The 14,857-nt window shown below is 37.1% G+C and overlaps 2 long non-coding RNA genes across 4 annotated transcripts; both read right to left on the bottom strand.

Moving 5' to 3' along the window:
• Positions 1 to 1,202: 1,202 nt before the first annotated feature.
• LOC134759680 (uncharacterized) lies at positions 1,203 to 1,926 on the bottom strand. Its single transcript, XR_010136239.1, has 2 exons — positions 1,666 to 1,926; positions 1,203 to 1,462 (listed from the first exon to the last, which is right to left on the bottom strand). It is a non-coding gene; the product is annotated as an uncharacterized LOC134759680 (long non-coding RNA).
• Positions 1,927 to 3,935: 2,009 nt separating this feature from the next.
• On the bottom strand, positions 3,936 to 9,400 carry LOC134759678 (uncharacterized). Of its 3 annotated transcripts, XR_010136237.1 has the most exons (4): positions 8,983 to 9,400; positions 7,628 to 8,171; positions 4,670 to 4,749; positions 3,936 to 4,222 (listed from the first exon to the last, which is right to left on the bottom strand). It is a non-coding gene; the product is annotated as an uncharacterized LOC134759678 (long non-coding RNA). The 3 variants fall into 3 exon arrangements; XR_010136236.1 differs by lacking the exon at positions 8,983 to 9,400 and having other exon boundaries at positions 7,628 to 8,976; XR_010136235.1 differs by lacking the exons at positions 7,628 to 8,171; positions 8,983 to 9,400 and having other exon boundaries at positions 4,670 to 6,504.
• Positions 9,401 to 14,857: the final 5,457 nt, after the last annotated feature.

Here is a 14,857-nt window from a genome sequence, read left to right as displayed (position 1 = left end):
ACCTCAATCTCTGTCGTCTAGATCTTCATGCCACTGGATACTACAGAAGCATCCACAGATTCAATGAAAAAGGGATCAAAAATATTCAGAAAAAAATACAAATTAGCAACACAACAATAAAAATAACACAAATGAAAAACGAAATACAGTATGACAACTATTTACAGGGCATGTTTATTGTACAGGGATAGAAATAATTTGAAGTATGCAGGGTGATAAGAAAAGGTTACATGAGAATATTATGGCCATTTTACATAACAGACTTGAGCATCCAAGGATTTTCATTTCCATAAGGGTCCCTGAATCAATTCTCCACCGATACCAAGGGACAACTGTATTCAGGATTTTTTCACCTGGTTCATGAAGGATATTCACCTGTAGTTTTCTTTCCTTATAATTTCTTTGTCTTGTTTGGTATTATCAGATTAATGCTGGCCTCATGAGACAAGCTGGGGGTGGGTAGGTGTTCCCTTCTCTTTTTGTTTCTGGGTTTATTTAAAATTCACATCTTTACTCTTTAAATGTTTAGTAGAATCCACCAATGAATTAGTCTCAGTATTGCTGTTGTTGTCGGAAGGCTTTATCTATTAAATCAGTTTTGAAATATATATCAGGCCAGGCAGGTGCAGTGTCTCAAGCCTGTAATCCCAGCACATTGGGAGACCAAGGTGGGCAGAGCACTTGAGCCCAGGAGTTCAAGACCAGCCCAGGCAACATGGTAAAAACCCATCTCTACAAAATATAGAAAAAATTAACTGTGCATATATATATATATGTGTGTGTGTAAAAATTGTATGTACACACCCATACATACATGCAACTATCTAGATTATCCATTCTGAGAGAGCTTTGGTAGTTTGTGCCTTTCGAGTAATATTCTATGCCATGTAAATTGATGAATTTATGGACAAAGAGTTGTTTGTAATGTTCCCTTATAATCCTTTTAATATCTGCAAAATCTGTAATAACGTTCCCTCCCTCCTGATTTTTGTTTTCTTCTTTTCCCTGTGGGTGAGTCAGTTGAAAGGTTTATAAACTATATTGACCTTCTCAAAGAATAAGGTTATGATTTTGTTGATTTTTAGAGATTGTTTTTGTGTTTCCAATTTCATTGACTTTTGTAGCTGCCACAAAACTTCACTGTATCCTCTCCAGGACCCAGGACCCAGCTGGGCTCAAGAATTAAATTAACATAACACAGATTAACAGGACAATAGCAGGCAAATTTATTTAATACAAGTTTTACATGTGATCAGAGCCTTCATTACAAAATGAAGCTCCAAAGAAATAGTCAGTTTTGTATACACTGTAGTGAACAAAGAATAGTAAGTTGTTAAGAAGCAATTAGGCCGGGCCTGGTGGCTCATGCTTGTAATCCCAGCACTTTGGGAGACAGAGGCAGGAGGATAGCCTGTAGCCAGGAGTTTGAGACCATCCTGGGCAACACAGTAAGATCGCATCTCTACAAAATAAAAATAAATGAATTTTTTTTAAAGAAGCAACTAAATCATGTGGACAGGCTTGAAAGATGTTATTTTAAGGTGGTCTGTACAGAATTCTTTTGGGCTTGACTTCTCATTTTGAGGAAATGTATATTGCTCCTTTTTTCTAGTATAAGGAGTGGATCTTCTTTCCTCCTTCCCACCCTCCCTCCTTCCTTCCTACCTTTTCCCACAGATGTTCCAGCAGAATGTGCTAATTAGTAAATATCTTCTGCCCTGAGAAGAGAGATGACATGGCAAGAAGAAGGATGCTAAGTCATACTCAGTTAAGGTTCTGCTGCTAGGAGCTGAAGAGTCATTCTTTCCTCATTCCTGTGACCATCTGCGAGAAATCAGAACTGTGTCTCCCTCCTGCATGAATCACAGAGGACATCCCCATACAATAGCCTGGAGTGATTCCCGCCCCACCCCCGCACCCCCATCCCCACCACCACTTTTTTAAAAAGGGAATCCAGGAATCGTCCTGCTTCCTGTAGAGGTCAGAAAGAAGGGGCAAAATAGCACTGCAGGTGGAACTCTGATCCCTTCCCAGGCTCACAGAAGCTTTCAGGTAACTGGGGCTTCTCGGGAAATTAAAAAAAAATTAATAAAATGAACCACACTTACCACCTTTTACTTGTGACTATCTCATTTAATTCTCCACTGAACTGCGTTGGTTTGATACTTCTATTCCCCTCATGTTACATAAAAGGAATGCTAGGCACATACAGTTTGAATTACTTCCCAATTTCACACCCCTAGAAGGTGGCAGAACTTCCTGGTCAGTCCTGGAGTAGGAAGACAGCGCACAAAATACAAGAGATCCTCAACCCACCAAGACCAAATGCTGCAAACTCGACAAAGGCGCACTCACCTGGGGCCTAACCCCATCTTCCACTGCTAGCCACGGATGCTCTTCTTGAAGACAAGGAGGGCCACCGCCAGGCTAAAGAAAACATTGCTGTCTCAGGACTCACTCAACTTCCTGAAAGGAATGCTGACCTCACTTTCATGGAGCAGAAGTGACTGTAGTTACCCACAATTCCTGGATTATAACCTCAGAATTCCCAATGAGATAATCGTCACAGCCACGCCCTCCTGTAGAGGAAGCCCGGCTGCCTACACAGAGCTCCAAGGTTACTGCTCCCAGAATCCTCGCAAAGAATTGGCAATGTCGTTGCCTTTCTCTGGTGGAAGGCTGGCTACTACTCTTTGAATTTGGAATGTATGTCATACAATTCTAGAGCAGAATGCAAAGTCAGCACTGTCCTCTTTGAACCAAAATGTCCCCAAAAACAGGATTCTAATTTTTATTTAACATTTCCCCCAGAAGCCCAATCATTAAAGCTACCTTTCCTGGAACAAAAGTGTTTTTGACGCCGTGAAACCTTTGGACCATTTCCCAGAATCCTCTTCAGGTAGCACTTCTCACCAGCGTTTCCCTTTTTATTTTGAATAACTAGGTTCAGTCCGAATCATTCTATCTCACTGGTCAAGCTCAGCATTCTTTTTCCTTATTCTCATTTTTTTTTCTTTCACAGGTGACAAAACAAATGTATTTGAACGCCCCTCCCACCCTGTCCCCCACCCATTTCCCTTTAGTAGAGAACACAGTTTAAAATGAAAAGGAGGCATAAATTATAAAAGGGAAGATATGTGTGAGCTAAAAATGCAGAACTTAGAAACTGGGCACGAAGGTAAGGAACACACGATCTGAAACCTACTTTGACTGGATTTTCTACTTTCATCCATGTGTGTTGGATGCATCTAGAACTCTTGGCGGTGTTATCTGATATCAGCTATTCATTCCATGATACAAGAACCCACAAGAAGGTCATGCAAAGTTTATTAAAGTATAAAGCAGAAGCAGCAAAAGCTTTTGGGTGTTCCTTGAGTTTAATTGTTCATTGTAAAACGTGGCTCATGAGGCAAATGAAAGGAGGTGTGTTCATGTGGAGGAATTATTATAATATGAAAAGAGATAAATATATAAAAATTTAAAATTTCTTTTTGTTCAAGTTCAAATATCACATCACCCACTTCCAGCCTATTCTTATTATCATAAATACAATAATAACTGTATTTCATTCAAGTGAGTCGATTGAGAGTTGGACGCAAATCCAGAAAAACCAACAAATAAAAATACCTGAAGGGTCTGCTTACCACTTTTCTTCTGGACAAGAACTTAACATTTTCATACCTTTATATTATGAAAAATTTCAAACATTGATAGAATTAAAGAGTGAAGTATTCCATCACCTCATCACCCAGATTCAGCAATTTTCAAGTGGCAGCACACTTCCTTTATCTATCAATATTGTCTTTCTGCCCTTTTTGTTATTGTAATTTTAAAACAAAATCATGACACTGTATTATTTTCCCCCTAAACACTCCCATGCATACTTCAAAGAATTACATTTTCTAATATAACAAAAATACAACTATCACACTGAAGCAAGTTAATAATTCCTTAGTTTTATTTTATACGGTACAAAACAAAACTTCAAAATTTCCAGTCATCTCAAAAATACCCATTCTTTGCATGTGATTGTTTTCTCTCTTGAGTCTCTTTCAATCTGGAATAGTATCTCCCCTTTGATCCTCTTTAAATTCATGCTTTTGGCCTATAGAAGACATCAGGTCAGTTGTCAAGTAAGATGTCCCAAATTCTGGATTTTTAAAAATGTTTCATTATGCTGCCAGTTAACATTTTCTTGAATATCTCCTGTGGCTCTGGTAAACTACAATTTAGATTTAGAGAGAAGATGAGATTAAGGTTCATCGTTTTCGGCAAGAACACTTCCCCATGGGTAGGTTTATTCTGGCCTTGTTCAGTAGCATCACCTTCTCCTTAGTGCAGATCACACCACATTCTTCAATATTACTGTTTCCTACAGCACCTAAGATACTACACCTCAATCATGCACACAAATGTCCATTACAAGAAGAACAAGATTCAAAGACTTTGAGGGAAAAGGTGAAGATTTTAAGAATCAAAATTTTTTCTCTTCCAATTGCTAATCTCATCCTATTAAGCATCCATAGTCTTGCAAAGTGTGAAAGAAAAATAAATCTCAGAACCCCCAAATCACTAAGCCAGAGGGAAAAGTCAAGCTAGGAACTGTGTCAGGCAAACCTTCCATTTTACTACTTAATAAGAAAGCTATAAAGAAGAAAAAGCTACATACCTCCTTCACAATTTGTCGACAAGGAAATTCCTTGTGGGCCTGAACGTCTTTATCCAAAAGCATTTCTGTTGAATTTCACCCTGGTAATGTAAATTGATAGCTTATATTCACAGGTGTGGGACAAAGGACAGACAGAACTCAAAGTCATTCCTCTGTTCACCTGAAACAAACGCATATCTGATTGCTTCCTCTTCCCTATTTTTTCTGTAATAATGCATATTCACTAAGCAACATTAAGATCTAAGTCACTATTCGTCTACCCACCTCTCACGTGTGAGTTTTGTATTCAGTAAAAAGCTAATCAGAGCCTCAAAATAATGCCACAGTTTCTCTCTTATCTACCTATGATGTAGACGCTCCCACTCCCATTCGAGATTGTCCTGCCTTTCTGGACTTAAGCAATGCATAACTTGCACATACTGTTTGATGCCTGATTTCTCCTAAAAGGTATAAAATCAAGCTGTGCCCTGAACACTTTTGGCACATATCGTCAGAACCTCCTAAGTCTGTGTCACAGGTGCGTACTTAAACTTGGCAAAATAAATGTTCTAAATTGATTGAGACCTGTCTCACATACTTTAGGGTTCACAAAAGTATGCTTTAGTGAACACCCATGTCCATTTGTTCTTGATCTTTAAATGAGTGTTACCATAATATAAATTCCTTGAATGGGGACCCTTGAATCTAAGAGTATGCATAGTGCATAGAGACATATTACCAACCTTATCCCCAAACAAGTGATATGATTGACTGAGCCAATAATATTTGGGAACCTTTTCCCCAAAAATAGATGCTATGAATTGAAATATCTCCTTGCATGGCATGTTTAAAATACTTCTACCTTTGCACATACCGACTTATCAAAGTTATCCGATCTCTGATCTCTGTACCTATAAAGCAATGCTTCCCAGCCAAGGTCACATACACTAAGAAAGTGTCTCACAAATAACTTTTAAGTGATAACTGGTACCAAATCTGATGTTATTTAAAAACAAAAACAGAGGCAAGTCAATATTCCTCACATAATAGCATCACCGGCACCTGAACTGGTTTGCTGTCTAGAGTAGGAGACCCAAAGATGATTTTAAAGCTGCGGGGCCAGGTAATATATTTAACTTGTAGCCTTTGGGACATATGCTATTGACTGGCTCACAGAGCATCCATTCATAATCCCTTTGACCCTGCATGTCTCTTCTATAAAATCAGGGGGGAAAATCAAAATACTTTTTTAATGTTCCTTAAGTCTACGGTTGTCATGGGACAATATTTTGAACAATTAGGTATAAGTGTAAGTCTTCTGTTTATACTAGAAAGAAGAGAAAAGATTTGGTTGGTATTGAGGATATGAGATGGATAAGGGATATTGAAAATGCAATAGGATCAATGAATTGTAGAAATTGATGAGGTCAATATCACAGCAAACCATAGGAAGATCTGGCAAGAGAATATGTAGGGCAGAGTGTAATGCCTTAAATGGAGACTATGGAGGGATTGCAGCTATTGCTAATTTAAGGCCTATAGTATGACCATGGAAATGAGTACCCCAAGTAGGATAGACAAAAAAGATGACTAGAGGCATGGAAGTCAGCATATATCTCTTAAATTGTAAAACATTTCATATATACATAAAATTATGAGAATAATTTTTAAACACATCCCAGATGCCCAGGTTTAACAAGTGCACATTCACTCAATAGAATATAACACAATCATTAAAGATGAACTTTATGAAGAATGTGGGAAACAGCAAAATTAACTTATTGTATATTACTAACTGAAATACTAATTTAAAATTTACACATTATTTAATAAAAAGCAAATATCTACATGAGTATAAAATAAACCAAAATGAAAATGTTTACATGAGGGTGGTGCTAGTAGGATTATAGTAAGTCCTAACTTACTTCTGAACTTACTTGTAATGAGGTCCTGCCACTTAAAAAAAATAAAGTTCCAGACACTTTTAAAAAGTCACATTTATTGAAGTGCAATATACATACATTATAAAGTCTACTACTGTTAAGTATATAGTTCAATGAGTTTTAACAAATATGTACAGACAGGTAAATACCAACACAATCAATTTACAGAATATTTCCAATGCCTCAAAAACTTCCCTAGGAAGCAGCAATGCTGATTGGTGGGTCCAACACAAGGGCTACGGGAGTACAGGACCCAAGAGACCATCAAACCCAATGATGCAAGACCCTGCCTCATTCTCCAAACCGGGACTCAGGAACCTCCCCTAACACTAGAAAGCTCTACTGAGTTGAGGGAAACGCAAACACTTCCAATCCTAATCCTCCGTCGGCTGCCCCTTTTCCTCTTCAAGACAGAGGGTCTTGACCATCTTTGGTCCCTCACCCAGGCTGAGGAGGCGCAGAAGCCTCGCTGGGGCTCAAGTCTCGCATGCAGCATGATGGCCGCAACTTTCCCTGGAGCGGAAGTTCCTGCATCTCACTTCCCAGAGTCCGGAGTCACACGAGAGGGCCACACCCTGTACTCCCGAAGACGAAGTGTTGTCGACTATATGAAATGTCTGACCCACACTTCCCAGAATGTTTAAGCAGGACGACGACAAGGACTCCACCAGCCTGGGCGAAAATACTTCCGACTACAGTTCCCAGAACACCCAGCACGCTAGTGCTTCTGCTTTCCTACAGCTCATTCTGTTGGTTAAGTGCGTTCAAACTGAAGGTCACTTCTGCATCGCGATTAGCCCTTGGGCTTTTTATTTTTGTAATTTTTTTTTTCCTCAAGAAAAAATGAATATGTGAAAATATAAAGAAAATATAACTATTTGGGGATAAAAGTGAAGGTTTTAGTATGAAAAGAAACACAGTTTAGCGGAAAAGTGATGAGTATGAGAAAAAAACAAGATTCTAAAAGGGAGTTGGGCTGTCCACTGGACATAACCTTAAGGAATATGGAATCTCAGACGTGGTTTACCTCTCTTACCTCTTTATATGTGCCTGTAGTCATCTAGACCTCTGCTTATGCTATCTGGCATGGATAATTTATTTCAAGATGCCAAGAATCCACAAGGAATTCCGAGGACAAATCAGTCTTGAAATCAAGCACAGAAAGAGCAAGTTGTATCTGAAAAATGAAGGAAGCTGTACCGGCAGGAAATTTAGAAAATATGATATGGAAAATCGCTCCTGTCTTGAAATTTTTTGCGTTCAAATCAGGCTTGGAATTGGCTATTCCTCTGTTGCCTGTTGACCTCATATATTTAACATGAATGTATCTTTTCTACAAATCTGTTTAAGCCATGTGAATTTATTGTTATTCAGGAAGAGGTGGGTAGGTTGAGATGGGAGACGGACTCCAGATAACTGTAAGAAGTCAACCTAAAGGAAATATGTACTTACCACTTTCCTTCTGGGCAGGAAAAAAAATTTTTTAATGAAACTTTCGATATTAACACAAAAAGGCAGAGCTTGCAGTGAGCTGAGATCGCGCCACTGCACTTCAGCCTGGGCGACAGAGGAGACTCCATCTCAAAAACAAAAAAGAAAAAGAAAAAAAAGAAAATGATAACATGAAACACCAAATACGCCTTCCCTAAATTGAACACTTCCCAACATTTTGCCATACAGGCAATATCTATGACTATTGAATTTTGTTACTGAAATATTTTAAAGCAGATCCCTGGCCTTGTCCCTTCCCAATACTATCTGTATCACTTAAAAATAATGATGTTTTAACATAACCACAAAATCGTTACCTTATGAAATAAAATTAGCAATTCTTAGTATTATCTAATATGCATCCCAATTTGAATCCTGTTTTTTTGGGGAAGAAATACTTTTACAGCTGGTTTATTCCAGTCATTATCAGAATATTTTGATCCATTGTATTTGATTTTTATCTCACCAGGAAGTCATTTACTCTAAAACTATGCCCCCACCCCGACCCACACACACAGAGCACCACCACCACCATTTTTTATTTCCTTGAACTTTTGGGGAAATAAAAATGTCAAATTAGGTGTCTAAATTCTGGATTTGTCTAAAGGAATCCCCATATTTTCTCCTCTGCTCTTTTAAATGTTCTGTAAAGTAGAAATTTGATGTAAAGTCTAGATTAAATACAAGTTACTGGTTTTTGCAATACTTCATAGAAGGGACTGGAAATATTTGAAACAGAAACCATATTCTCTCCAACTAAAGTCAATGCAAATCCTCAGCAAGTTTCCCTCTGAAGAGAAAGACAAAAATAAATAACAGCAAATATGCAAAAAGAGACAGATTAAAATATGGAAACCATCATAAGAAATCAGATTCTAGACTGAGTACAATGGCTCATACCTGTAATCTCCAGCATTTTGGGAGGCTGAGGTGGGAGGATTGCTTGAGCCAAGGAGTTTGACACCAGCCTGGGCAATACTGTGAAACCTTGTCTCTGCAAAAAATCCATTAAGATAAGCTGGGTATTTGAGACCACTTTTATCTCAAAAAAAGTTTGAGGTGGAATTTGCCAATTCCTTAAGGTAAAAACCTGAGAAGCTGATAGTTGGATTCTAGGACCTGCCAAAGATGGAGTGGATAACCATGGTTTAAAAAATCACTTGGGATGCGGTGGCTCACGCCTGTAATCCCAGCACTTTGGGAGGCCAAGGTGGGCAGATCACGAGGTCAGAAGATTGAGACCATGCTGGCTAACACGGTGAAACCTTCTCTCTACTAAAAATACAAAAATTAGCCGGTTGTGTTGGCACACACCTGTAGTCCCAGCTACTCAGGAGGCTGAGGCAGGAGAATCACTTGAACCCGGGAAGCAGAGGTTGCGGTGAGCTGAGATCGTACTACTGCACTCCAGACTGGGCTACAGAGGGAGACTCCGTCTCAAAAAAAAAAAAAAAAAAAAAAAAAATCACTTGGGTTTTGTGTATGGAACACCAAAGGGCTGCATCCTAGGAGTAAAGTTGAATGGGAAGTAGGCCCAACCTGGCAGGTATTCAAATCCAAATCCAAGTCAACTCAATCCCTGACCCTGTATTGCTTGTAAATCTGGCAGAAATAAATAAAATCCTCTATAGAGATCCTAAGCATCCAATTTTTTTTAACCTTTAATTTTAAAATAATCACAGATTCATATGAAATTGAAAAGATAGTAGAAAGAGGTCCCATGTACCCTTCACCCAGTTTCACCCAATGATTATACTGTCCTTAATTAAAATACAACATCAAAACCAGGGAATTATATTGATACCATGAATATGTGTAGTTGTATGTTATCACTTGTAGACTGATATAGCTACTACTACAATCATGATAAATAACTATTCCATCACTGCAAAGCCCTCCTTCTTGCTACATCTTGATAGTCACACCCAGTCACCTCCCTTCCACCATTCCTGATATCTAGAAACAACTAATCTGCTTTCTATCTCTATAATTTGGTCATTTCAAGAGTGTTATACAACTAGAACCATAAAATAGATTCACATTTTTCACTTAGCATAATTATCTTAAGATCCCTCTAAGTTGTGTGTGTATCAATAGTCCATTCCTTTTTATTGCTGAGTAGTATTCCACGGTATGGATGTACCACGATTTGTTTAACGTTTACCTATTAGGGAATATTTTGGTTGTTTCCAGTTTTTTGCCATTATGAATAAAGCTACTATGAACATTCATGTACAGGTTTGTGTACATTTGTTTGTGTATGTAAGCTTTCATTTCTCTGGAGTACATGTCCAGTATTGAAGTTATGGGGTTCTATGATAAGGATATGTTTAATTTTTTAAGGAACTCTAAATTGTTTTCTGGAGTGGCTCTACTACTTTACATTCCCAACAGAAACTTATGAGACTTCCAGTCTCTTTACGTCCTTGCCAGAGTTTGACATTGTTGCTATTTTTAATTTTAGCTGTTCTAATAGATGTGTAGTGATATTTCATTGTGGTCTTGATTTATATTTCCCTAATGACTAATGATGTTGATTATCTTTGCATGTGCCCCTTTGTCATACGTATATCTTTTTCAGTGAAGTGTTTGTTTAAATCTTTTAGCTTAAAAAATTGGATTGTTTTCTTATTGAGTTTTGAGAGTTCTTTATATGTTCTCTATACAAGACTTTTACACATATATGATTTGCAAATAGTCTATCACTCCCTAGCTGGTCTTTTCATACCTGTGTAAGAGTTATGATTTTATTTTTTGAAAATTATTTTGTTAACAGTTTTGGGGGTCCCACAGAGATGCCAAATAGATTGATGTAACAAATCCAGGTGATGTTTGTCGCCAGAAAAGTACACCTCAGTGATGGTCTTAGGCCCAGTTGCATTGTCTCTTGGCTCCCAGAGGTAAATACAAAGTGGCAATAGAAATTTGTTGATCCTCTGTTTTTCTCATTTTAATTTTCTTCTAATTTTGTCTTTCATTTTTGTTTTGTTTTGTGTTCACTTATGGCTGACAAATTTTCACCATTGGCAACAATAATTGGGAATTTTTTATGATCTTCTTTTTAAAGTGACTATCAGTGCTGCTCCCAATTTCTCAACTTTTTCAGAACTATCCTTGTCAAAAGGCTTATAGTCTTAGACAAATTTATATGATACATTTATTCAGCTGCTGCAAAATATAATTCAACTAACTCATCATCAGTAAATAACTTTTCTTGCTTAACAGATTAGCCGCCCTAAAACTTACTTTGGTTATAGCCTCATTTTCATGTTATTTTATAAAAGTAATTCTGCTTTCATAAGATATTCCATTTTAATTTTTTTATTTTTGGCCATAATTATCTGTGATTTGGAAATATTGGGATAAAGTTTTAATCTGGCAGTATTAATGTTATAATTTTTCTTCTTGTGCAGCTGTCACTGCATAACAAACACAATAGTCAGCCGTCTGATTCTATAACAAAATAATCTAAACTTTACTATACCTTAAAAGCATAACATTCAAAATTTGATTTTCTCTTCTTGTTTTGACATGATGGATATGCAAAATAAATAAAATATCATAGTAGAGTGATACATATGGCACTCAAAAATCTGTTAACTTGTAATAACTGTGTTACTGTGATTTATGATACACTGAGTAGCAGTATGAAGTGATGAGAGCATTATATATTGTCTCTATCATAAGTACACAACTGTACCAATATAATATGAAAACAGCCACAGACAATATGTAAACAAATAAGCATGACTGTGTTTCAACCAAAATTTATGAATGTTGAAATTTGAACTTTATATACTTATAATATGTCATAAAATATTCTTCTTTTGATTTTTTTGAGTATTTAAAAGTGTAGGCTGGGTATGGTAGCTCACACCTGTAATCCCAGCACTTTGGCAGGCTGAGGAGGGCAGAATGCTTGAGCTCAGGAGTTTGAGACCAGCCTGAGCAACATGGTAAAACCCCATCGCTACAAAAATGCAAAAAATTAGCTGGACGTGGTGGTGCATGCTTATAGTCCCAGCTACTCAGGAAGTTAAGATAAGAGGATTTTTTGATCCCAGGAGGTTGATGCTGCAGTGAGCCAAGATCATGCCACTGCACTCCAGTCTGGGCGATGGAGTGAGATCCTGTCTCTATAAAAAATGCAAAAGCCATTATTATTTCATGTGGGTATACAAAAACAGTCAGTATACCATATTTAGCCATTAGGCCAGAATTTCCCAGCCACTGGCTTACTCCATCTTACCCAGAACCAGAATTCAAAATTGATCTATAAAGTCAACACAATATCAATCAAATTTACAGCAGGTTTTTGCAGAAAATAATATTAAGATTTACATTGAAATGCAAAAAACAGCCAACTAAAAAAACTAGAATATTCAAAATTGTTTTGAAAAGGAAGAACATCATTAGAGGAATAACAGTATCAGATTTCAAAACTTATTCTAAAGCTCCAGTAGTCAAAACATAGTAATAGCTTAATAATATTTATATAAATCAGTGGAACAGAAGTGATTGCAGAAAATAGAGCCAAGTACATATGATCAGTTTATTTTCGGTGCAGCCACAAAGATAATTCGATGAGGGAAAGTTGTTTCAAAAAATAGCACAGAACACCTGGATATCTATTCGAAAATTATGAACCTCAACACTTACCTCACATCATACACAAAAACAACTCAAAATAGGTAACGGACCTAAATGAAAAGCTAAAACTACAAATTTTACAAGAAAATATAAGAGAAAATTTTTAAAACCTTGGGATAGGCAAAAAAAGATTTCAAAGGTAGGCAAAAAAGAACACAAAATCTAATTTAAAAAGATAAACCAGAACTTCATCAAATTAACTTCCTCTCTTAAAGACATCATTAACAAAATGAAGAGGCAACCCAAGACTAGGAAAAATATTCATAATGTATTTATCTGAAAAATAATTGGTATCTAAGCTATATTAAGAAATCTTACAACCCAACAATAAGGAAACAAACCAACAAAAAACAAGCAAAACTTTCAAAAGTTCTTTTCCAAAGAAGATATAAAATGACCAATCAGCACATGATAAAATGACTGATAACCACATCATTACTTATCAGGGAAATGCTAATTAAACCACAGTGAGATAACACTACAAATAATCCCAATGACTAAAAATCCCAAGTGTTGGTTAGCATGTACAACAAGTGATCTTTCTTTGATTGCTAATGGAAGTATAAAGTGGTATAGTCACTTTTAGAAATGGTAAAGTTAAACAGACACTTAGCATATTCACTGTTATTTGCCTTGTACCAAAAGTATAATTCTTAAAGATGTGAGATAGTGGTTTGAGAATAAACAAAAATGGGCTGGGAATGGTGGCTCATGCCTGTAATCCCAGCACTTTGGGATGCCGAGGTGGGTGGATCATGAGGTCAGGAGAACATCTTGGCCAACATGATGAAACCTCCTCTCTACTAAAAATACAAAAATTAGCTGGGCATGGTGGCGGGCGCCTGTAATGCCAGCTACTCAGGAGGCTGAGGCAGGAGAATCACTTGAACCCAGGAAGCGGAAGTTGCAGTGAGCCAAGATCGTGCCACTGCATTCCAGCCTGGTGACAGAGCAAGATTCTATCTCAAAAAAAAAAAAAAAAGGTCAGAGATTTCAGTAATAAACATGGAAGATAGGAGACTCTAGGAATGGATATACCTAGTGTAGTATAAATGTGACCTTTAAGATCAGTAAATAAAAAAGGGACTCATCAATAAATGTTGAAAGCCTTGACTATCCAATTGGAAAAAATTAAAATTAGACTTGTGCCTGACACCATTTAAAATATATTCTTCATGTTTTGAAAATAATTAGTGCCTAGGAGTATGGGAAAGTTTTCTTTTACAAAATCATTATACAAAAATTTCATAAACATATTGAAATTTTAACCACATAAATTTTTTTAGCTAAGTTGCCCAGGCTAGAGTGCAGTGGCTATTCACAGGCACGATTGTAGCACCCAATAGCCTCAAACTCCTGCCCTCAAGTCATCCTTCTGCCTCCCCAGTAGTTGGGACTACAGGTATGTTACAGGTATGTGCCACCTCACACAGCCCAAACACATAAAGAATTTAAGTGAACAGTAAAGTACCTCATTCTTTATGTTAATAGACAAGGACAGGCAATTCTTCATAAAGATAACATACACTTAGCCTATGACAGCAATTCAACTCTTAGGTATTTACCCAAGAGAAATCAAAGCATATGTCTGCAAAAACACCAATACAAGTATATTCTTAGTAGCTTAATTCAAAATTTCCAAAACCTGGAAACAAATGTTCACCAACGTGAGAATGAGAAAACTGTGGTAATTTCCTGGTTACTCTGAACATTAAATGAAGACTGACAAGCATAATAGTATAAATGAAGTTAAAAACTTTATGTTAAATGGTGGCAGCTTCTATTGAAAACAGAACGGCAGATCCTGAAAAAATTGAAAATACAATTACCATATGATCCAGTAATTCCACTTCGGGGTGTGTGTTCAAAAGAATTGAAAGCAAGGTCTTGAAGAGATATTTGTACTCCTATGTTCATAACAGCATTATCCACAGTAGCCAAAATTGGAAGAAACCCAAGTGTACAAAGGAAGAAAATTCTGACATATTCTACAACACAAATAAATCTTAAGGACACTATGGTAACTTAAATAAGCCAGTCACAAAAAGGCAAATACTGGGCCAGGTGTGGTGGCTCACGCCTGTAATCCCAGCACTTTGGGGGGCCGAGGTGGGTGGATCACAAT

Source organism: Pongo abelii, chromosome 12 (genome assembly GCF_028885655.2).
Source record: "Pongo abelii isolate AG06213 chromosome 12, NHGRI_mPonAbe1-v2.0_pri, whole genome shotgun sequence".
Lineage (NCBI taxonomy): Eukaryota > Metazoa > Chordata > Mammalia > Primates > Hominidae > Pongo > Pongo abelii.
The sequence above is the reverse complement of the archived record's forward strand: the minus strand, read 5'-3'. Positions and strand labels throughout refer to the sequence as shown.